This window comes from Furipterus horrens, unplaced genomic scaffold, assembly GCF_987537825.1.
Source record: "Furipterus horrens unplaced genomic scaffold, mFurHor1.1.pri manual_scaffold_33, whole genome shotgun sequence".
Classification (NCBI taxonomy): Eukaryota; Metazoa; Chordata; class Mammalia; order Chiroptera; family Furipteridae; genus Furipterus; species Furipterus horrens.
In genome coordinates, this window is record NW_028327203.1 from 226,783 (window position 1) to 249,959 (window position 23,177).

At 39.8% G+C, this 23,177-nt stretch overlaps 1 long non-coding RNA gene across 4 annotated transcripts in view; it reads right to left on the reverse strand.

Moving 5' to 3' along the window:
* The window catches only part of LOC149990042 (uncharacterized), a 37,231-nt gene that overhangs the window by 11,069 nt on the left and 2,985 nt on the right, over positions 1-23,177 (reverse strand). For 2 of the 4 annotated variants that reach the window (XR_016508964.1, XR_016508965.1), the window contains exons 3-4: positions 20,684-20,775; positions 3,785-3,876 (exon numbers count right to left, since the gene is read on the reverse strand). This is a non-coding gene — a long non-coding RNA (uncharacterized LOC149990042). Of the gene's footprint in view, positions 1-3,784; positions 3,877-16,587; positions 16,901-20,683; positions 20,776-23,177 lie in introns of those variants that run through there. The other 2 variants (XR_016508967.1, XR_016508966.1) reach the window with 2 other exon arrangements.

Sequence of the window (23,177 nt, forward strand, 5' to 3'; positions counted from 1 at the left end):
GAATAACATGCTATTAAGTAATGAATGGATTAACAATGACACCAAGGAATGAATCAAGACGTTTCTGGAAACAAATGATAATGAACACACAACAGCCCCCAACCTATGGGACACAGCAATAGCAATCCTGAGAGGAAAGTTCATAGCAATACAGGCCGACCTAAAAAGGATAGAAGAATCTCAAATTAAAAATCTAACCCTACAGCTACAGGAACTACAACAACAACAACAAACAAAGACCAGGGCGAGTAGAAGGAAGGAAATCATCAAGATCAGAGCAGAATTAAATGACATAGAGACTAAACAAACAACTCAAAAGATCAACTACTTCTTTGAAAAGATAAACAAAATCGACAAGTCTTTAGCCAGGCTCATCAAGAAAAAAAGAGAGATGACCCAAATAAACAAAATGAGAAACGAAAGAGGAGAGATCACGACCGATACCACAGAAATATAAAGGATTGTAAGACATTTCTACAAACAATTATATGGGAAGAAACTTGACAACCTAGTAGAAATGGACAGATTTCTAGAAACAAATAACCTTCCAAAACTGAATCAAGAAGAAGTAGAAAGTCTCAACAGACCAATAACAAAGAATGAATTGCAACAACAATCAAAAAACTCCAGGCACATAAAATCCCTGGATCGGATGGCTTCACAGGCAAATTTTACAAAACATTTAGGGAAGAACTAACACCTACCCAAAAAATCCAAGAAGAGGAAAGACTCCCAAACTGTTTCTATGAAGCCAGTATTACCCTAATTCCAAAACGAGGTCAAGACACAACAAAGAAAGAAAACTACAGGCCAATATCGCTGATGAACATAGATGCTAGAATCCTCAACAAAATGTTGGCAAATCAGATCCAGCAACACATTAAAAAGATCATACACCAATATCAAGTGGGATTCATCCCAGGGATGCCAGGATGGTTTAATATTCGCAAACCAATAAATGTAATACACCACATAAACAAAATGAAAGACAAAAATCACATGATCATATCAATAGATGCTGAAAAGGCATTTGATGAAGTACAACACCCATTTATGATGAAAACACTCAGGAAACTTGGAACACAGGGAGCATACCTCAACACAATAAAGGCCATATATGAGAAACCCGCAGACAACATCACAATGAATGGACAAAAACTGAAAGCATTCCCCTGCGATCAGGGACAAAACCAGGATGTCCACTCTCTCCACTCCTATTCAACGTAGTTTGGAAATTCTAGCCATAGCAATCAGACAAGAAGAGAAAGTAAAGGCATCCATATTGGAAAAGAAGAAGTAAAACTCTCATTATTTGCAGATGACATGACAGTATACATAGAAAACCCTATAGACGCCACGAAAAAACTACTCAACTCAATAAGTCAATCTGGCAAAACAGCAAGGTACGAAGCCAATATTCAGAAATTGAAGGCATTTCTCTACACCAACAATAAGTTCTTAGAAATAGAAACTAGGAAAAAATTCCATTTCCTATAGCAACAAGAAAAATAAAGTACCTAGGAATAAATTTAACCAAAGAGGTAAAAGACCTGTACTCAGAAAACTACATAACCCTGAAGAAAGTAATTAAGGAAGATACAAATAAGTGGAAGCATATACCATGTTCAGGGGTGGGAAGAATAAATGTCATTAAAACATCCATACTACCCAGGGCAATTGACAGATTCAATGCAATCCCTATTAAAATACCAGCAACATATTTCACTGACCTAGAACAAATACTTCATAAACTTATATGGAACCAAAAAAGACCCCGAGTAGCCGCAGCAATCTTGAGACAGAAGAACACAACAGGACATATCCCGACACCTGACATCAAACTATACAACAAGGCCACTGTAATCAAAACAGCCTGGTACTGGCATAAGAACAGACATATAGATCAATGGAACTGAACAGAGAGCCCAGAAATAAATCCAGGCCTCTATGGTCAACTAATATTCAACATAGGGGGAAGGAACATAAAATGGCATGAGAAGAGCCTCTTTGACAAATGGTGCTGGGAGAACTGGATGGTGACATGCAAAGAAATGAAACTAGACCAGCAACTTATGCCACACACCAGAATAAACTCAAGATGAATCAAAGACTTAAATGTAAGACATGATACCATAAAAATCCTAGAGGAAAACATAGGCAGGAAAATTTCTGATATCCCACGTAACAATATTTTCACCGACACGTCTCCTAAAAAAAGGGAAGTAAAGGAAAAAACAGATGCGACAACATCAAACTAAAGAGTCTGCTCAACAAAGAAAACATCAGCCAGATGAAAGGGGAACCAACCATATGCGAACACATATTTGCCAATGATACATCAGATAAGGGACTGATCTCCAAAATATATAAAGAACTTACATATCTCAACACCAAGAAGACAGCCCAGTTAAAAATGGGCAAAGGACCTGAACAAACACTTCTCCAAGGAGGATATGCAGAGGGCCCATAGGCATATGAAAGTATGCTCAGCATCGTTAGCCATCAGAGGGATGCAAATAAAAACCACAATGAGATACCAGTTTACACCAGTCAGAATGGCCATCGTCAACAAATCAACAAACAACAAGTGCTGGCGAGGATGCGGAGAAACGGGAACCCTACTGCACTGTTGGTGGGAATGCAATGCAGACTCGTGCAGCCACTGTGGAAAACAGTGTGGAATTTCCTCAAGAAACTAAATACGGAAATGCCTTTTGAACCAGCGATTCCACTGCTAGGATTATACCCGAAGAATCCTGAAACACCAATTGAAGAGAACCTGTGCACCCCTATGTTCATAGCAGCTCTGTTTACAATAGCCAAGTGCTGGAAACAGCCTAAGTGCCCATCTGTAGATGAGTGGGTTAGAACACCGTGGTACATTTACACAATGGAAAACTATGCAGCAGAAAAAAAGCAGGAACTCCTGCCATTTGTGATAACATGGATGGAACTGGACAGAATTATGCTTAACGAAATAAGCCAGGCAAAGAAAGAAAAATACCATATGAACAGCACGAGCAAATGAACAAAACTGAACCAGAGACACGTAAACAAGGAACAGAGTAACAGGCACCAGGGGAGAGGGGCGCATGGAGTGAAGGGGTCAGCAGTGGGCGGGTTTAGTAAAGGAACTGCTATAAATGACCCATGGGCATGGACAACAGGGTGGGGGTTGAACTGTGGGAGAGGGGGTGGGCTGTGGGGGAGCAATGGAGGAAAAGTCTGCAGAAGAACATTTTATTTTATTTTATTTTTTATATTTTTAAATAACATTTGTTTGTTTATTTTATTTTTAGAGAGAGGGGAAAGGAGAAAGGGAGGGAGAGAAACATCACTGTGTGGTTGCCTCTCACTCGTGCCCCCAACTGGGGTCCTGACGTGCAACCTAGTCATGTGCCCTGACTGCGAAGTGAACCAGGGACACTTGGCTCGCAGGCCGATGCTCAATCCACTGAGCCACAGAAGCCAGGGCTGGAAGAACATTTTAGTAAGCTGAAAATCATTGTTAAATAGTGTATTCACCCCTCGTTCCTGAGAATATGTCAAATAAGGTAATCATCACATTTGAAACAAAATAAACAAAGAAGAGCCTATTAAAATATAATGGCTATGGTAGCCTCCTTAAAGCCAGGGTGTTAAAAATAATAAATTATGTTTTGTGTCGAAATAACATATTGAAATGAAAATGAGGTCGTGGCCCTGCCCTTTGTGGCTGAGCTGGTTGGAGCACTATCCTGTGGACTGAAAGGTTGTGGGTTCGATGCCGAGTCAGGGTGCTTACCCAGGTGATTGTTTTGACCCATAGTCGGGGCATGTAGCAGGAAGCAACCAATTGATGTTTCTCTCTCTCTGTGTCTCTCCCTTCCTCTCTCTCTAAAAGCAATGAAAAAAATACACTTGCATGAGGATTAAAAAAATGAAGTTGTGATGTTTGATATATTTTTCCATTTTTAAATAGTTTACTATTTCTTTGTAAGTTGTAGAACAAGTAAGTATACAAAAGAGACAAAGGATGAGTAGGACAGTACTTTTGTCTTTGCCTCGGTCTAGAACGATTCCACCTGAGAGGAGCAGGTGCCACACTTTTTCTTCCTAACTTGAAGAAAGAACAGAGGAGAGAGAGAAAGAAGGAGAGAGGAAGTGAGAAAGAGCAAAGTTTGCAAAGGCCCCTTTCAACTTTTTAGTTATGTAAATTCACAGGCATTTATTTCTTTCACACAAATGGAAAAGGGATTACTTTGATTTTTCTTTTATTGTTTATATTAATGTGACAGATTTCTGTATATTCGGTTTGTATTTTGTTTCTTGCCGAATTATTTTATTAACTCTATTAATTCTGTTGAATTATTTAAGAAATTCTATATAGAGTATCATGTCATTTACCAATAGTGACAATTTTAATTCTTTCTTTTTTACTTAAATGTATTTCTTTTTCTCCTCTGATTGCTATGTCTAAATATTCCACTACTATTTTGAAAAATAATAATGAGAATGAACATTCTTGACTTGGTTTTGATTTCAAAAGGAAAACTTCAATTACTTCACAGTTGAGTATACTGTTAGCTGTGAGGTTGTCATATGCAGCCTTTATGAAGCTTAGATCATTTCCTTCTACAAACCTTCTTTGAAATATTTTTATTACTAATGCATATTGTATACTAGTACTTTTTCTGTATTTCTTGAATATTCATATGCTTTTCATTTTTATTTCCTTTTTCATGTGATGAGTCACATCTGTTGTTCTCTGGGTGCTGGGTCATTCTTGCATCACTGGTATAATTCACACTTGATCAGAATATAGAATCATTTTAATATAGTCAAATTTGATTGGCTACTATTTTGTTGAGAATTTCAGCATGTACATTTATCAAGAATATAGGCCTGTAATTTTCTTTCTTTGCAGTGTCTTTCTTTAGTTTTGGTATCAAAATAATTCAGGTCTCATGAAATATATTTGGAAGTAAACTTCATCAATTTATGGGTTGGTTGAGAAGGATGTATACTAATTATTTTTAAAATATTTCCTAGAATTCTCCTGTAGTTCTATCTAGTCCTGGGCTTTTGTTTTTTAGGTGTTTTGATTAGTGATTCAAATTTGTTGCTGGTCATTGGTTTGTTCAGATTATGTGACTCGTTCTGGTTTAGCTTCAAAAGTGTAAGATCTAAAAATTTTCCATTTTATTAAATTGTCAAATCTGTTTTATATAATTGCTGATGTTGAATAATTCTGTTCTGGTAGTTTGGATTATAGTTTCATTTTTTTCTGATTTATTACTTTTTTTCTGTCTTTAGTGCCTGATGAGTCTTACTAAAGGTTTTTCAAATTTACTTATCAGTTCAAAGAAGGAGCCATTCGTTTTATTATTATTTTTTATTGTTTTTTAAAAATTTATTTATTATGGCACTGGTTTTCATTTTATTTTACAACTAACTTTTTTGTTTTGGTACTTCTTTTTCTAAGGTATTTAGAAATAAATTCAAATGATTTTATTGATATTTTCCTGCTCTATAGTTAGAATGATATAGCTATAGAGTTTCCACTTATAAAAGCTTTACTAAATCCAGGTTTTCTACGGCCATGTTTAAATTTTTATTTGTCTAACTGTTGTTGTTGGATTTTTTTTTGTTTCCATTTTTGATTTACTAGGGACTTGATAGCATGTTTTACAGTCTCCCAATCCTTTTATTATGTTTTTTCCTATATTTGATTTCTAGTTTCTTACCAGTGTGGTCAGAAAATATGGTTACTATAGCTTAAAACTCTTTAATTTACTGAAGATTGTTTTTTCCCTTTGTATAAGATCTATCTCAGAAAGTTTCCATGTAATCTAGAGAAAAATGTGCACCCTGCAGTTGTAAATGCAATGTTCTATAAATATTTATCAATCAAACCTGATTTGCAGTTAAGTCTGTTTTTATTTTTTAATTGTCTAAAATGCAGTATTTTAAAATAAGAGTGTTGTTCTTTAATAATCTCATACCACACTGAACTATCAAATAGACCCTTTTAAATAAATGCTTTTTCCAATCTCAGATAATGGATGAGGAAATTACAAGGCATTTTAACTACTTTAAAATCATAACACTCACCTGTGGCACCTCCCATTTTTCAACCTGGAACTGTCTGTTTCCCCAGCCACCTATATCCTCTAATTGTACAGAAAGGTAATTTAAATAGATTAAGAAGAAAGGTTGGAAAGAGTATTAGGTGGCTCTGAGTAAGTGGTTCTCACTAGCGTTTGTACAACAGACTCCGTGGGTCTGAACTTCACAGAGTGTAGCAGCATGTCCTCTGTATGGCACAGGATGAAGCCGGTAAAGTTGATGGAGAAAAGGCACAAGGTCAAGACCACCAGCTGAAGTGAAAAAAAGCACAAAGTGGCCACGATTTTACAAAAAGTTTGGACAAAAGCCAGAGTATTTCCAGGCCCTTCTCACCCATAATGCCATTTTCTTTTCCCAACATATATACTGTAAAAACAAGAGGCCCTTTCTCTGGACTCAAAAGGTCACTAACCTATATTTATTTCTGTGATTCATCAGTTAAGTCCACATTTAGAAAATGCCTGCAGATCCAAATATGCTAAAAATATATATACGACATATGTGGAGGAGACCTCCAATGATGTGTAGTTTGTTTGCTGCCTGATTCTGTGACCAAAATTGAAGATCAATAGTTGTGTCTCCATCTTACACTGTGTTATGGTAAGTGTCTCAGGCAGGGCCTTCATGAACTAGGAGTATCACATGCAGAGTCAAATGCATGCACATTGAAAGCAACCTGTCATGCAGTTGGAGATGTCATCTATGGGACTCTTTTTCCTGTACTATCTGTGGCCACATCAGGGACCCCTGGAAGCAGCAGTGAAGCCTCAGGACAACTCAATTATTTGGGACAATTTGGTAATTTAGTTCCTCTTGCACTTGTGCATATGAACAAATGATGACAAATGATGTCACCTAGACATCATTTGAGGTCTCTGTCTTGTATGTCACGATTGGAATCCTCATAGTCTTCTGTGCATCTGTAGGCATGTCCAAATGGTGACCAGAAAAATGGGTCACAAGATCATGTGTAAAATTAAATGATTTTTGGATCCGTTTAAAAGACCTCATGTATCTACAGAACATGGCTTGAAAAATAGAGCATACAATTGTATATGAAAAGGGCCTGGCACAAACGGGCATATGGTCCACGTGTGTCTGAGGGCGTGACCACTTCTTTTCTTTCCCACTCTAGCTTCTGAGCTGGCCCTGGTGCCCTTCACATTCAACTTTAGATCACCAACCTGTGCCATTCAGAGAATGTACAGCCAAAACCACTAAAGTGAGCTCCACTGAGTTAGTTGTATAAATCCTGGTGAGAGACCCCTGACGAGAGCGCCCCATTTCCTTTTATCAGTTTGTTTTAACTCTCTCTGAGTTTAACTGCTGCACTATTGGAAGATATGCAGGAGAGGTGAGGAAGGGAATGTCATGTTCAAACGTGAACCTGACACGTATGAGTAATGTGAATTTAAAGTAGTGAACTCTTTTTGTATTCTCATTTGTAACACCATGATTTAAAAAGCACTTACCTCAAAAGGTTATTTTTAACACTTTTAATTCAATGTACTGGCAGGACATTAGTTAAGAAAATTATACAGGTTTCAAGTGCACAATTCTATCATAAGGCGTGTGTAGATTGTATTGTGTGTTCACCACCCAATTCAAGTCTCCTCATGTTTCCTTTGAAAATTAAATGTGGTATGAGATGCTTTTTTATAATATATGTTATTTTAAAATACAGTACTTTAAGTAATTTAAGAACTTTCCCTGGCGAGGTGGCATATTTAGTTTAAGCATCATCCCTTGCACCAATGACTAGTGAGTTTAATTTTCAGTCAGGGCACATACCAACGCTGTACGGTCAATTCCAGTGAAGCTGCACAGGAAAGGGAACCAGTCACTACTTCTTTCTCACATCAAAGTTTCTCTCTTTCTCTTTCTCTACTCCTCTGTCTCTTTTCCTTTCTGTCTAAATTCCTTTCAGTTAAAAATCATATATTCAGGTGAGGCTAAAAATATTTAAGATACTAATGTCCTTACCTTCCACTTTAGACTAGATTGATTTGGTAGACATTTATAGATCATTTAAGGCAAAAACTTGCATTTTATGCATTTTTAATGCACATGAAACAATTCCCAAGACAGATATTGTACTAGGCCACAAATAAAGCCCAAAATGTTAAATTATATCTGCCATGTTCTCTGACCTCATTGGTAGGAAAGTTGAAATAAAATATCAAGAAAATAAAACAGAGAGCAGTACAAGCATCTGAACAACATGTTTGTAAATAACCAGCAGATCAAAGAGAATAACAAAAAAAAAAAGAAACTACCTAGAGACATAGGAAAACTGGAAAACAACCTAACTCAATCTGGGATACAGCAAAATCACTTACAAGAGGAAAATTTATAGTTGTACGGGTTTATCTCACCAGGAGAAACTCTTTTAAAAACTTTAAAATTTATTCTTGAACAAACCAGAAAGAATACTTAAGTAGCAGAAACGAATATAACAGGGATCAGAGTGCAAATGAATGCAATTGAAATACAAAAGATGACACTAGTAAAACCAAGTGCTGATTCTTTCCAAAATATATGAAATTGACAAGCTTCCTGTAAGACTCATCCAGCAGAAAAAATAGAAATAATCAGAAATTATAAAAAATGCTTTATCTGACACCACAGATTAGAATCATTCAAGAATGCTGTGAACAATTACCTGCAGTTTCACCCAGTCCAGCACACAGAAGTGGCAGGGGCTGGAAGGTTCCCACGTGAGATGACAGATGTGGCCTTACCTTGGGTGGCCTGCCCTGAGCTGCCATACGTGACCCAAGGCTGCTCACTGCTCACTGACCACAGCTGTTAAACAAGAGGTTGGAGCCACTGTCTACCGTGGGTGAAACAATTTTATTACAGGCTTTCCAAATGCCGAAGCCTAAGAAGGTCTGGAGACAATGGGAAAACATCCTACTCTCTCAACTGTCTTTACTGAAGGCAGGTAGTCAGAGGCCTGTCTCGGAAATGTGGGTGCTTGGTTACCAGGGTTCTAACACCTTTATTGTTCTATCACCAAAGAAGTGAAACAACTTCTTCAACATTCTATCCCATGGGCCTTCTCCAATCATCAGACTTGCCTGTAAACCCCTCAGAACTTTCAAGAGCTCACTGCCAGCACCTCCATAAATATGCAAATATTCCCAACACAGCCCTCCCCACACCTTCTTCATAATGAATCCAGGGTCCTGGCTTTCAGGAGAGACAGCTGCATTTAGACCTGCGATTTCTGACTTGCTTAGTTTCCCGCATAATCCATGAGTCTTCCTGGCCCTCCTGAGTAACTTTACCTGCACAGTGGAGATGACACAAGAGACTAATTCCTACATACATTGTCAGGTGTGTATAACATAAAACCCACACTATCTGTGGGCCACTGTTACAAGGATTTGATCCCAAAACTCAAAGATGGCAAAATTAAAAGAAGGGCTTAGGCCTGGGATTCAGCAATGTGATCCTAAGAGGGTCATACTGCCCTGGGCCACATTTTTAGGTCTTCCCCTTAAAGAGGTTGAAGTTAGGAAAGCAAAGGTATTATCCTTTATTTCATATAAGCCTTTTATGTTGTCCTGTCATACTTAGGATCAGACCTTGTGTGTCATGTGGGCCTGCATGATGGGCAGACGCCACAATGGCTCCGAGTGGACCCTGCCTCCTGATATGCACATCTCTGTATCACCACTGAGTGATTGCCAACCACATACTCCAGCACACGATACAGCCAGGTGATATGAAGTCACGTGCAAGTTGTATTTAACGATAATGTCACTTTTCTCTCATAAACTTTTTTGAGTTTTCCTTTTTTTACTTCTGTTTCAATCTTTTATTTTATCTCTCTTTGCCTCTCCCCTTTCTCTTTCCGTCTCTTCTCCTTTTTTAATACCAATTTTGGGGACTTGGGGACTACCATATTTTGGGTTGTGTTAAAGGACCCAATGAATATTCTTTGATTCGGTTGATGGCCGTCCAGAACAAGAACACTCTGACCTACAATGTCAATAGTTGCTCTCCTTGAAAAGCCCCAATGCAGATGCATACGAAGTGCTTGCTGTCCTTTAGTCTTCAAAATATGTATAAGTTTGAAGGCACTGTAGCCTGTGGATGTGGCTCTGTGATGGGGCAAAGCTGTGTCCTGTGTGAGGAATTTGGTAAAAATTCCGAGTTGCTACATTTTGTCATGTGATTCCAGAACTATGGCATGAGGGGTGTGAGGCTCAGGAGGACAGAAAGCTTGGTAGCATGGCCCAGGGGCCATTAACCAGAGAGACAGATGCTGTCCCAGGTGGAAAGCTGGGAAGAGCTGAGGCCATAAATGAGACCCAGTCTTAGACAACTGGGAGTGAGAATCTCTAATGTTTCTCCCTGGGACATCTTCTTTGAAGGTTTTACATGAGTAAGAGGGGTGTTCCAACACTGGTGCTAACACTTGTGATCTCAGGTTTTGAGCTTTTTTAAAAAATGAGGTGTGAAGAAACATGATAAGAAGAGAGGTTGTTTGGGATCACACTGTTGGGGCCATCATCAGTTGGACTGCAGACTGTGAGCAAGGCTGGTGTCAACTGGAAGGTAAACAGATGTGGGAAAATCTGCAATCGGCTTAAAGACAGAAATAGGTGGGCACGGTTGGTGTCAGTTGGGATTCTGGGAAAATTGTGTAGGGCTGGCTTCAGTTTAAGAGTATTCTTGTATAGTGTTTAAGAGAGTGTTTAGGTCTATTTTTGGCATGTATTTGTCGTGTTTTCTCAAGATCACTTGAAGGAACTGTCATTGTTTCAGTGTAGATTTCTACATCTTTTGTCATACACGACTTGTCCATATGGGGCAGGGTTTGTTTCTGGGCTCTCTATTATTTCCATTAATCTTTGTGGGATTTTTTTTTTTTTTTTTGCCAATGACATCCTGTTTTGATTATTATTTCTTTGTAGTGTGGTTTCAGATCTCGTTTCGTGATACCTCCAAGTTTTTGCTTCTTTTTTTCTTCTCAGGAGTGCTTTGGCTATTTGGGATCTTTTGTTGTTCCATATAAATTTTAAAATTATTTGTTCAAATTTTTGAGAAGAATAAAATTGGTATTTTAACAAATACTGCATTAAGCCTGTAAATTGCTTTGGAAAGTATGGTCATTTTTAAAAATTTAACCTTTCTACTCTGTGAGCATAAACTATTCTTCTAGTTCTCTCATGTTCTAGTCAAAATTTTCTTCAATGTCATATAACTTTGATTCAAGCACCTCTCACATCTTTGATTATGTTAATTTCCAGGCATTTAATTCTTTTTCATGTAGTTGTAAATGCTATTATTGAACTTATTTCTTCTTCAGATTTTTGAAAGTTTTCATCTATTTATTTTTTAGAGAGAGAGGAAGAAATGGAGAAAGAGAGGGAGAGGCACATTGGTGTATGAGAAAAACGTGGACTGGATGCCTCTCACAGGCCCTCAGGCTGGTACCTGGCCCTTAACCCAGGCATGTACCCTGAGTGTGTATCACACCAGCGATTTTTCAATTTGCAGGCTGATGCCCAACCCACTTGTTCACACCACTGAGGACTCATCTTCACATTGTTTTGTTATTTTATACAAATGTGACACATTTATATATATTAACTTTGCATTTTGATATCTCACTGAATTTTTTTATTAATTCTATTCATTTTTTGTTTGATTCTCTTGAGTTTTTCTATGTAGTCTAATGTCATTTGCAAAGAGTGACAGTTTTACTGTTTTGTTTTTCTTTAAATGACTTATTTCTCAAAGAAAGAAAATCATAGGCCAATATCCCTGATGAACAAAGATGCTAAATCATCAACAAAATATTGGCAAATCAAATACAGCAATGCCTCAAAAAGATCACACACAATGATCAAGTGGGATTTATTCCAGGAATTCAAGGTTGGTGCCCCATTCACAAATCCATAAATGTGATTAACCACATCAACATAATGAAGGATAAAAACCACATGACCATATCAATTGATGCAGAAAAAGCATGATACAATCCAGCACCAATTTTGATGAAGAAAACTCACAGCAAAGTGGGCACATAGGGAACATACCTAAACATAATAGAGGCCATAGATGACAAACCTGAGGCCAGCATCATACTCAATGGGCAAAAACGACAAACATTTCCCTTAGGATCAGGAACAAGGCAGGGATATCCACTTCTCCTCTCTTATTCAACATGGCACTGGAAGTCCTAGCCACAGCAATTTGACTAGAAGAAGTAAAAAGCATCCAAATTGGAAAGGAAGAGGTCAAACTGTCTTCAGTTGCAGATGACATGATATTGTACATAGAGAGCCCCAAGTGCTCCACTAAGAAACTCTTAGAATTGATAAATGAATTCCGCAAACTAGCAGGATAAAAAATTAATATTTAGAAATCAGTTGCGTTTTTATATGCAAATAAGAAACTGACAGAAGGAAAATGAATAAAACAATCCCACTCACAATTGCTTCAAAAAGAGTAAAATACCTAGGAATAAAACTAACCAAGATTGTAAAAGGTATGTCCTCACAAAATTATAAGACATTGAAGAACAAAACTGAGGATGGTACAAATACTGGAAGCACATACTGTGCTCATGGATAGGGAGAATTAATATCATTGAAATGTCCATACTACCCAAAGAAATCTATAGATTCAACACAATTCCTATCAAGATACAAAAAGTGTTCCCTAAAGTAGAACAAATATTCCTAAAACTTATATGGACCACAGAAGACCCTGACTAGCTTCAAAAATCTTGTGAAAGAACAAAAGTTTTGGGAACCACACTACCTGACGTGAGACTATAGGACAAGGCCAGAGTAATCAAACAGCATGGAACTGGCCTAAAAACAGATACCTAGATCAATGGAACAGAATAGGAGAGCCCAGAAATTAACCAACACCTATCTGGCCAATTAATCTATTGACAAAAGAGACAAAATCATACAATGAGTAAGGAGAGTCTATTCAATAAATGGCACTGGAAAAATTGTACTGATATGTGCAAAAAAGTGAAACTAGATCACCTCTCATACCACACACAGGAATAAACTCAAAATGGATAAAATGCTTAAGTGTTAGACTGAAAACCATAAAAATCCAAGAAGACAATATAGGGAGGAAAATCCCAGGCATTTCCTGTAGCAATATTTTTTTTTCTGATACATCACTTCAGGCAAGGGATAAAAAGAAGAAGAAGAAAAAAAAAACACCCCAACTATTTAATACATCAAACTAAAAACTTTTGCACAGCAAAGGAAACCATCAACCTACTGAATGGAATAACATATTCACCAAAGGTACTTCCGATAAGGGGTTAATATCTAAAATTTATTAAAAACTCCACAACTACCACCAAAATAAACAATCCAATTTAAAAAATGGACAATGATTCTCAATAGACACTTCTGCAAAGAGGACACACAGATGGCCAATGGACATCTGAAAAAAGTCTCAACTTCATTAATCATCAGAGAAATGCAAATTAAAACCACAGTGAGATACCACCTCACACCTGTCAGAATGGCCACCATCAAGAAATCGGTAACAAGTGCTTCTGAGTATGTGCAGAAAGAGGAACCCTTGTGCATTCTTGGTGGGAATGCAGATCGATGCAGCCACTGTGGAAAGCAGTGTAGAGTTATCTCAAAAAAGTAAAAATGCATCTGCCTTCTGACCCAGTCATCTCACTTCTGGGAATATATCTGAAGAAACCCAGAACACTAATTTGAAACAATACACGCACCCGTGTTTATCGCATCATTGTTTACGATCGCCGAGCCATGGAAGCAGCCCAAGTGCCCGTCAGTACACGACAGGAGAAAACAGCCGTGGTACGTTTACACAATGGAATTCTAATCGGCCATATAAAAGAAGAAAATCTTACCCTTTGCGACAGCATGGATGGAGCTGAAGAATGTTATCTAAGTGAAATAAGCCAGTCAGAGGAAGACAAGTACCATATGATTTCACCTTCATGTGGAATCTAATGAACAAAATATACTAACAAACGAAACAGAAAGAGACTCCTTGGTCCAGAAAATAGACTGACAGCTGTCAGGGAGAGGGCATTGGGGGACTGGGTGAAAAAGATAAAGGGGTTAAGCAAAAAGACAAACAAACTCATAGACACAGACCACACTGTGGTGATTACCAGAGAAAAAGCAGGGTGCGGAGGGGTAGGAGAAGGTCACTGGGGGATAAAGAGTGATGGAAGAAGACTTGATTTGGGGTGGTGAACACACACTACAATATACCTAAAATGCGTTATAGAATTGTACACCTTTAACGTACATAATTTTATTGACCAATGTCACCTGAAAAAATCAATAAAAAGAAAAGAGAAGATAATGGCATCTAGATTGGAGAGGGAGAAGTGAAACTATCTACTTCTACATGACAGGTTCTTGTATGTGGAAAATCATAAGGAATTCTAAAAGAAACAAGAAAACAAACAAAAAACTCAGACTATTGGAGCAAAGAAATACATTCAAACAACCCAAAAATTCAATAGAGCATAACAAAATTCAATTACAATGTAAATTACTTGGTATTTTATAATAAAAACAAAGCTTGAAGGATATAAAATGAATATACAAAAACCCATTGTCTTTCTATATACTAGAAATTAACAATTTGAAAAGGAAATTAGAAAAACAATTCCATTTATAATAGCACCAAATAGAATAAAGTGTTTAGGAAACATTTCAAGAAAATACTGGAAGATCTGTTCCCTGAAATCTACAAAACATCATTGAAAGGAACTGAATTACACCTAAATAAATAAAAACTCATGTTTATGGACAGGAAGATTTAATATTGTTAAAGTGACAACACTTCCTCAACTGGTTTCCCTAGATAATCCAAGCTGCCTATTATGCAGAAATTAACACACCGATCTTAAAATCCAATCAATCATGGGTGTAAAACTTTTTGACCTTAGAGTAGGTAATGATTCCTCAGATAAAACACCAAAGACAGAATCAACACAAGGGGAAAAAAAGATAAACTGGGCTTTGTCAAAAGTTTAAAAATTATGATTCAAAGGACACCACCAATAAAGTAAAACAGCCTAGGGCATAGAAGAATAGGTTTGCAGATCAAGTATCTGATAAGGAGATAGTAGCCCAGAATCTTTTTTAAACAGTTACAGCTCAACAATAAAATGATAGATGAATCCATTTAAAAATGGCAAAGGGTGTAAACAGGCATTTCCTTCCTACTAAAAAATACAGAAACGGACAATACGTGAAATGATGCCGCGCATCACTAGTAATTAGATAAACGCACACTGAGACCACGCGACATCTTCCCCAGAAGGCTACACCTAGGAGATGAAGGACAACAAGGGAGGGCAGGACGTGGAGAGACTGACACCCTGAGCTGCTAAGTGGAGACCGGAAGGTCTGTCCCCTCCTGCCAGCGAGGCTGTTTCCTTTCAGCACGTCGCAGGGTGTAGTTATTTCTGCGATCTCTCCCACTAGACTGAGAGCACCTTGAAGACAGAGATTAACTTCCTCTCCTTCCCCAGAGTATGAGTGTGTGCCTGGGTCTGAGTGTGTGTGTGAGTGTGTGTGTCTGTGTCTGAGCGTGTGTGTGTGTGAGTGTGTCTGTGTCTGTGTGTGAGAGAGTGTGTGTGTGTGTACACGCATCCATACCAGGACACCGGTCATTCTATGCTGTCTACATGCAGTCACTGATCTGCTCACTTCTCTTCACCACGAGATGATAACCTTCTCAAGACAGGGCTGGCTGAAGCACACACGTGGGCCGACCCTGGGGCGGGGAGGAAGGGGGAGTGGAGGAGGATTGAGGTCAAGTAGGGGACCCCTGGATGTGCTCTGACTTCGCCAACTTAGGGGTGCCACGCGGCGCTGGCCAAGCCCCATCGCTACCAGCGGTAAGCGTCACACAACCCTTGGAGGACGGACGTGTGAGCATTTCTGCACTCGTATTAGGAACCTAAAATAGCAAATGAAATCCAGTGGAAACGGAAGGAAACACTGACTGCACACATGTCTGGAAGGGTACATACATAAAATGATTACAATTTTATTTTATTTTAGTTTTTACCTCTCAGTGTAGCATTCTGAGTAATTTTTATTTTTCTCATTGTTTAAGGAACTTGCAACGAACAACACAAATTACCAATGATTTTCAAGCACACTTAGAACTTTTCAAAAACTGACGAAAGCTGTAAAGCAAGTTCCAACGAATGCCACATAAACTACCTTTATTGCCTTCTTTGCCATTAACCTGGAAACCAGTTAACAAGGTAACAAGAAAATCCCTATATTAGATGTTTCCAATAAGTCTCCAAAATGAGTCACAGTTGGAGTTAGAAAATAATGGACATGGAAAAATAATAATACTGCATACCAAAGCCAGATCATTCTGGTTTCAAAAATGATAAAAGCTTCAAAATCAGTGGTTCTCAAACAAAAGTGATTTTTGCCCCCTAGGGGACACCAGGCAATGTTTGCAGCCATTTTAGATTGTCATGAGGGTGGGGGAAGGGAGGGTCTTATCTGCATGCAGTGAACAGAGGTCATGAATGCCAAAAAGCACCTACTACGCAGAGGACAGTCCCCCAGGAGAATGAATTACCTGGCCCAAAAGGTCCAGAAACCCTGCTCCATATCATGAAGAGTCCACTCGAATTAAAACAGCATGTCACTTTGCTTCCTAGGCCAGAAATGCTGCCTTTCTTTGATTAGGCAGCATGGAGTCTGCAACTTACGGAACAAAAAAGGCCAGCTGTCCTGCAAATATCGGGGAGGACTGTCCCAGGCTGAGAAGTCACCTGAAAAGAGTAGGAGGCAAAACAAGATCTGACAACCTAGGAGACTACAATTCAGTCTCCTATACCCTGTGATAAACACAGTAGGCATCTGAGGGTCACTGCTTCTTTTCATTGCTCACAAAGCACTTGAATAACTGTTTCATAATGTCACTTAGAACAAACGGCCTTACTCTTTTGGATTCCGGAATTCACCATCAAAAGTTTTCCTCTTTCAAAGTGTGGACCTTTGTTATGTCGTGTGTTCCTCAGAGAGCCTACCTGGAGCACGTTTCCACTAACAAAGTACTTTGGATTTCTATAATACCATGTGTCCAGGCTATGGCCTAGTTTAAAATGCTAAGAATGATGTTACTCTATTCTTTAGTCGTGGAGATATTTGTGACTAACAGAAAATATTTTCTAGCTCCTAACAGAACCTCATTTTCTCTTTTCTTACATGTTTTAACTATTCCTACATCATATACGCTTACAAGAATGTAATGATCATTGTTGAGTGATAGCATATTTACATTGATAATTAATGGGAATCAACTAAAACGTATTACAAATAGAATTTACTACAATGAAGGGGACATAACATGCTGCAATAAATTTTATTTCTAGAAATAGTAAGTTAAAGATATAATTTTTAAAAAAACTAACAACAAAACATGTAAACAATGAAAAACCTGGGAATCAACTTAACAACCATGCACAAGATCTGCATGAACAAAATTGGAAAATGCTACCCAATAACAGACACTTTAACAACTGAAAAGCATTATCAAGTTCTTGGATAAAAGAATGATGATACCTATTTAACCAAAGTTCTCTCTAAATGTAGTATCTATATTGAAATAGAAAAGTTGTCCCACAGGAAGTGTCGCTTAAATTGGGACCTGAGATGTGTACCCCACAAACACTCTGGCCACCCTCTTCTGCTCCTTACAGGTTGGCTGTAGCCGCTCCCCAATCCCCTCACCTCATACCTGCACGCAGCTCACCTGACCTCCCTGGATTTCACTGCTTGCATCACCTTTGGCCATGAGTGTCATTTCATGACCCACGGAGACAGGCGGCGGGCAGCGCCTGATCTCAGGACCACCTAGTTGCTCATCTCTCCTCCACAACTGCCCTCACCTCAGGCCTGCCAGCCTCAATGAGCCTCCCACCCAGCGCGGACCCACAGCCTTGGCCTGACCCTGCCTCTCACCTCCAGCCCGATTCCGCCTTTCACCTTAAGACAGGCCCCGCCCCTCATCTCTAAGTTGGATTTTTAGTGATCTGTTTAAACAAAATCAGCCAGGAATCAGGTATACTTTTGGACATGAAGTTTCATGAAGAAATGGATTTATAATGTATAATTTATAAAATTAAAGACTACTCTGTAAAAGAACTTATTCACAGAATAAAAAGACAAGACAAAAACTGGGCAAAAACATCAATCACCTAAAACACAGTGTACAAAAAGACTGAAAGTGAAAGAATGGGAAAAGCCATACAGGATGGTACAAAAGTAGGTTTAATAGTATGAACACTGAATAATAATAAAACAATAAATTTTGTTTCTTGTACTCAGAACTCTAAACCTACTTTTGTCTCACCCTGTATCAGGCAAACATACCAAGTGAAAATGACATAATACCATCCAGCAGACTTCGATGCAAAAAGCAATACTAGAAAGGAAGAGCACTTCATATAAATAAGTTTAATTTACCAGGAAGATCCACATTCACAACATACTCAATATAATAAACTCAAATTATATAGAAGAGATACAAAGAAGAATTTATAATCATTAGGGATAGCGCATACCTCGTTAAGAAACAATAGACCCCCTCAGAAAATTCCGTAAGGATATAAGGAACGTGAGCAGCAAACTGGAGTCAACATTCACAGACAACCAAGCGCACACAACTTTCCCCGCTGACCTGCACGACGCTGTGATTCCCAAAATGAACAAGAGATGACAGCAGAGATGCACGCCTGGAACGTCTGTTACACTGACCCTATTGTAGTCTGAAGCAGGTTTCAAACAAATTCAAAGGGTTGAAATTATATAAAGTGAGTTTCTTGTTCTCATTGTAGTTAACAGAGTAATCAGTAATACATGGTAAGTAGAAATCCCTACATTTAAAAGATATGAAATACACTTCTAAATAACTCTCAAAATAAATCGCAGTTGTAGTTAAAAATAATTGGAACTGAATAATAAGAAGAAATGCATTAAAACCTACTGGAGCCCTGGCTGGTGTGGCTTGGTGAGTTAATCGCTGGCCTGCGAACCAAAAGGATGCAGGTTTGATTCCCGGTTGCTTCACATGCCTGGGCCGTGGCCGGATCCTCTGTTGGGGGCATGAGAGAGGCAACCGATGGATGATTCTCTCACACATCCAAGTTTCTTTACCTCTCTTTCTCCCTCCCTCCCTTTCTCTGAAAATAAATAAGTAAAATCTAAAAAATATAGTTAAGACAGAAGTAATATTTTAAGAACCTATGGGAATTCACAAGGTTTGCATCATATCACAAACCCAGAGTAACAAAAATTAAATCCAGAGGAAGCAGAAGAATATAATTATGCAAGTAGAGATGTCTTGAAGGGTCTAAACTTATAACAGTAGCAGTTAACCTGTTTGGGTAGGATTTTGAATACATTTTTATTCTCCTAGATAATGTAAGTAACCTGCAACAAAGAAAGGCTTTCTCGGTTTGGGTAAAAAGGAGTTCTAGAGGAAAACATGGCATAATTTAAAAATAACCACACCAGAAGCCTTTTGTTTGCTCACCTGCACTGATCTTGTCACCCAGAGGGGCTCCTTTGCAAACTTGTGCTGCTTTCTGTGCCAAGGTGGCAGAGCAAAGAGGAAACGATGGGAACAGAACTCACATAAATAGCGAAGAGCTGAGAACCGCAGCCTGAGGGAGTCTGTCCCCGGGCTGTCCCACAGCCGTGACGCTCCATAACTGAGAAGCGGCACCACTGAGTTGACCCGCGGCAGTGCCGCTTCACAACTCACCCGTAACAATCCTGGGTTTCTTAACGGCTGTGCACCCACTCACAGACGTTCTGTACCAAAACCGAGCTATTTGCACTCAATAAGCTTTCCTTCTTCAACGCACCCCACCTCTGGAACGCCTGTCGACATTGAATTGGTGTCAGTTCACACACACTCAGGACTCCAGACACAGACCCTGGACTCAGGACCCTGGACCTTGGACCCTGGAGCAGACTCAGAACCAAAAGCTGAACCCCAGACCCCTGCCCCAATCCAAAAACTCTCTCCAAGACCCAAGCCAGACCGTGGACCCTGAATGCCAGACACCAGACACCAGAGACTGACAGCGAACTCTGGACACCAGCTTCCATACATCAGACTCATGAGCCAGAACTGCACGTGGACCCCACACACAAACCCAGCGCACAAAGACACACCCAAAGAGACCCCAGCTCCCAGACACACAGCCAAATACAGATTCGACCCCGGGCCACGGACCCTGGAGACAGAATCCACATCTGTAAGCAAGAACCCATAGCCAGACTCCAGAGCTGGAGCTGGACAATGGACCCCAGTTGCCAGGGGCCAGATGCAGGAGCAGAACCAAGTCCTCACCCTGTGAGCAGAGCTGAGAGTTAATGAAGAGCTCGTGTGACTCACTAAGTCGGAGCAGCTAGTGTCACAAATATTTTTCAAGCCAATGTAAATGTACAAGAGAGGAAAATAACTCACAGAATTACTAAATAACGCCAAACCCTGCAGAAATAAACCAAAAAGACGAGCAACAACAAGAAAAAATAGTGCTTACTTTTGCCAGAGATGTCCATGATCTCTCGGCTGCTGCACCTTCCAGAAGTTAAGTGTCCCTGCCATGAATGTCACCGCGCCGGCTCACCAAAACTGTGGGAGATTAAAAACTACTTTTGTCATACCTTCTAAATTCTGACACCTGAGATAATAGTTAAACTCGCACAATCAGATTAAGAGGAGATACTCAATGTTTAATACATGCACAAGGGGAATTCATATTGAAATGAATGCCAAACACAATGAGGTGATATCGGGTATAAAGGACATTTTGGAAAACGGAAGAACAGAGTCTTGGACTTTAATGGTGAAATGGGTACATTCAGGTTAATTTAGAAAAAAGGCAGCATACCTGGCAGGTTAATTTTTGTTCGGCGACCCCCCAAAGACTATAACACACAAGAAGTAAGATAAGAGGGTGGACGGGCTTTTGCTAGGACTATTACTGTCTCAAGCTAAGGTGATTGTGCTAAAGCTCTTTTCCTAAACCAAATTTTGGCCATTAAACTGCTTAGGAAGAACTGAGATGATAAACATAAGTAATTTCTCAGTCTTTCCTTTCTTAACAGCCAGTTTAAAATCAACATGCCGAGTAGAAAATTCTGGCCCCCTTCATTACCACCTTTGAAAGTTTGAATAAAAGGTTTATAGCCACAAGCTAAAATGGTGCCTTGTTCCATATTTCACTGACATAATCACTCAGTTTTGAGAATAAGTTGCTTTAGCTAAATTGCTAAACCTTACTTAAGGAAATGGTGACATATATGTACTCCCCAAATTTACCTATTAAATACCTCACTGCTCGCTTGCCTACGTGGTGGAGAAGCAATCTTTCCTCTAACCTCAAGAATCTTTAGGCTGGTCCAATAACCCAATAGGTATGACACAGATTAGCCAATGAAAATAACCAAATTTTAGACATACGTAGGCATGGGAACCTCACTCACATGAGAGTCAGAAACACCACGTGCAGAAGAGTATTAGAATTGGAATGGAAACACGGGTGTACACAACATACTTAGCTAGTGGTGGTGTAAGGTGCCTTGGGGCTTCAAGTCTCCTTGCAAAATTATAAGAGCAGATGCTTCGAAAAAAGGTGCTATTCCCAAGATGTACAAGATGGCAACGAAAAAGAGCATTTCCTGGCGGCCTCGTCTCGGCTGTTATTCCACAGATGCGCACTAGATGGCAGGCAGTGTGCAGCAGAGTGTACAAAGGGGCCCCACTCTGACACGGCAGGGCGACCTGCCACATCAGCCCTGGGTCCTCTGGCTGTTGGGAGAAGTATTAACTAAGAGAGCATGGAGCCCTGTAATGCGAGCTCTGGGTCTTCGCCAAAGAAAATCAAAGCTTGTGTCCGGTCAGCTCTGGGGCTTATGAGCAAGGGGAGGGGCCCCACCTGAGAGCATAGTGGGTCCTGTGACATCAGGTCTGGGTCATTGGAATGTGGAGAGGATCACACATGAGAGGCTGGAGTGTCCTGTTACTACACAACTGTGTCCTGTGAGGGTCAGAAAGGTGTCTCCCTGTAAAATGGAATGTCCTGACCTTTCACCTTTGTGTCCAGTGACTGCGGGGAGGGGTCTGACTAGACAGAGTAGGGTGTCCGGTCACATTGGCTCTGTCTCCTATCAGTTTGGAAAACAGTCCCACCAGCGGGAACAGTGGTTTCTGTCATATCAGCTCTGGGTCTCCTGAGTGTGGGGAAGGGCCCCTCCCTTACAGTGTAGGTCATCCTGTCCCATCAGCTCTGGGTCCTGTGATTGTCGGGTACGGTCACACTTGAGACGGCAGAGGGTACGGTAACTTCAGCCTTTGCTCCTGTGGTCGTTGGCTGACCCACCAGAGACAGTGAGGCGCCCTGTTGTTTCGGTGTGGAGTCTTATTACTATGATGAGGAGTTCCACCCTAGAGTAGAGCAAGATCTGTGACATCAGGTGAAGGTCCTGTGAGTGGAGGCGGCCAGTCTGGGAGGGTAGGGGGTCCTCTGAAAATCGCGCTGCATCTTGTGAGCACTGGAAGGAGTCCCATCAGAGAGAAAAAGGGGTTGTGTCACGTCAGCTCTGGGTCCGGTGAATGTGGTGAGGGGTTTCACCCAGAAAGAATAGCGGGTCCAGTGACATCAGCTCAGGGTCCTATGAGTATGAGGAGGGGCTCCCACCTGACAGAGTAAGGGGCCATGTCACTTCAGCTCTGAGTTCTGTGATTGTGAACAGGGGGCTCTCTCTGGGAGAACTGGGGGTCTGGTCAAACTAGCTGTATGTCTTGTTAGTTTGGGGAAAGGTCGCACCAGACAGAATAGTGGATCTTGTTGTAGGGGCACCAAATAGTCCCTGTAAAAAGTTTCAAAGGTCTGCTAAATACGTAAACACGTAGGGGCTTCAGATGTTCTTTGTAAAAAGTAGCAAGGACTTGCTAAAAAGCCTTGAAGAGAGGAATGTCAGAAGGAGTGTAGCAATTGGTGATTTACAAGCTAAAAGGACCTCAGCCTCTAT